Raw genomic sequence first — 2,417 nt, 5'->3', positions numbered from 1 at the left:
CTGCCCCCTGCCCCCCACCTCGTGTCAACAACAGCGGCTGCCCGAGTAAACGGCTCTGACGAGGGCGGAGCTGCAGCGGACAGAGCGCATGGAAGCTGCTCCGCAGGCCCAGCCGCGAGCCCGGGGCAGGACAGCAGCCGCGAGGAGGGGACCCGCGTGCGCAGCGACGCGTTTCTGTGCGACAATCAGGAGAGTGGCTGGGACTGGCTCTGATCAAGAACTCGGGTGGCGCCCCGCGGCAGCTCCACAGCGAGCCCGGCGGCTCCGCTTCCGACGTTGCCGCCTTGTCCACGCATAGCGCCCGCGCCGCCCCGCACTGCGCCCCCGCCAGCCCGCACTGCACCCGCGCCACCCCGCCGCCCCGCCCCGCGCCATCCCGCACTGTGCCCACCTCAACCCGCACTGCGCCCGCGCCAACCCGCACTGCGCCCCCGCCAGTCCGCACTGCGCCCCCGCCAGCCCGCACTGCGCCCCCGCCAGCCCCGCCCCGCACCACCCCGCCACCCCGTCCCGCGCCAACCCGCACTGCGCCCCCACCACCCCGCCCTGCGCCACCCCGCCCTGTGCCCGCGTCAACCCACACTGCGCCCCCGCCACCCCGCACTGCGCCCCCGGCACCCCGCACTGCGCCCCCGGCACCCCGCACTGCGCCCGCGCCATCCCGCACTGTGTCCGCCTCCTCCCCGCACTGCGCCCCCGCCAACCCGCACTGCTCCCGCCTCCTGCCCCGCACTTCGCCCCCGCCGCCCCGCACCGCGCCCAGCGCCACCCAGCACCGCACCCGCGCCTCTGCCGTGGAGGCCACACCGGGGCAAAACCTGCCAAAATTGTTCTCAAGACAGCTCCCGCCCCCAGGAAGGGGTCGGGCTCCTAGGAGGAGGGGGGCACCGCACAGCGTGGGGGTGAGGACACCCCCGCCGCCAGCTGCCCGCCCAGCCGACTGGAAGGGAAGCAGCTCCTCCTCCCAAGGGGTCCCAGCATCGGGACGCCAGGGACCAGGAAGGCTCGTCTGTTGTCCGCCAGTGGAGGAATGAGAAGGGTGTCCTCTGATAGTCCCCTAGACTGATTCCACCAGCGAATGACCAAATCACCCGAAGCACGGCTGCCATCCGAGTTCCTCTGAGCCCGGCAAGGAGACGGCGCTGCTTCGGAGGGTGCCGAGCCCGCGGTGCCCCCCAGGTGCCGGGGCGGCCCCTCAGTGTCGCGCCCCTGCGCCTGGCCCACCGGAGGGCCCGGATTGCCACCAGCTGCGACAACGGCATCGCCAGCAACCTCCCAGCGCAGTTAAGAAAGCGTCAGGCACCTCCACGACCAGCGTGGCTGAGGACAAAGGCACCCCAGACACCATGGAAGTCCTCAAGGAGGTTCCTGGTGCCCCTTGTCTGCGGGCCACACATTCCAAAACCCCCAGGGGATGCCTAAAACCGCGGATGGTACTGAACCCTGGATAGACTGTGCACACATTTCTTTTTCCTTTTCACAGTGCTTAGAATGAGATTTGGGAGCAAAGGGATAATTTAAAGACAGAATTTATATAATTAAAAAGGAAGCAAAACATTAAAATTTGGAAACTTTGCAAACAAGTAAGGAAGAAGTGTGTTAGGGTGTGGCCAAGCGAACACTTGCTAAGGAGATTAGGGAAGGAAGAGAGCCCGTGGGGCAGTGGGAAAGGCCGGAAGGCATTCAGGGATCTGACTGCCGCCCCTCCCCCCACAGGTCCAGAGACCCAGGAGAGCAGACCGCTTTTGAGGGTCAGGCCTGGGGCTTCCTTCACAGGCTATCTGCCCGGGGCTGCTTGGAGACTCTGCTCCCTGCATCCTGGCGCTGTGCTCATTGGCCACCCAGCTGTGGCTCAAATGGCCCCAGGTGTGGCTTGACCCAAAACTCTGGCAGATGCAGGGCGTAAACCGTGTCAGCATCCAAATGGTGCTAATTCTGCGAGAGTGCAGAGGCTGGAGCTAAGAAGCTTGGTAGCCTTCACCTGCATTTCAAGGGCTGTGTTGAACAGCCTGGGGGCCTTGGAGACTTGTTGCAGGGGCAGGGCCACTGCAGAGACCGCCTACTGAGCAATGCCTGGTGGGCTGCAGAGGTGAGACAGCCTTTAAGACCCAGAGCTGTAGAGCTACCAGCGTGCCATGCCAGCCTGGGAGAGCTGCAGGCATGAGACTCCAATCCCAGAAGACTAAAGTGTGGGCTTGTAGCCTTACCAAGTTCCTTGCCCGCTGCTCAAGAGGAAGGTAGAACGGGTTACAGCAGAGAAAGAGTTTAATATCGCAGGCGCCATGTGAGGAGTTGGGGGAGTTCTCAAATCCATCTCCCCAGAAATTTGGGAGAAATGATTTTTAAAGTTAGTTTAGTGGGCAAAGGGCTAGGCAATTGGGTCTGATGATTGGCTGAGTTCTGGGAGGAATCGTAGG

The sequence above is a fragment of the Microcebus murinus genome, chromosome 27, assembly GCF_040939455.1.
Source record: "Microcebus murinus isolate Inina chromosome 27, M.murinus_Inina_mat1.0, whole genome shotgun sequence".
Lineage (NCBI taxonomy): Eukaryota > Metazoa > Chordata > Mammalia > Primates > Cheirogaleidae > Microcebus > Microcebus murinus.
This window is presented reverse-complemented; position numbering follows the sequence as displayed.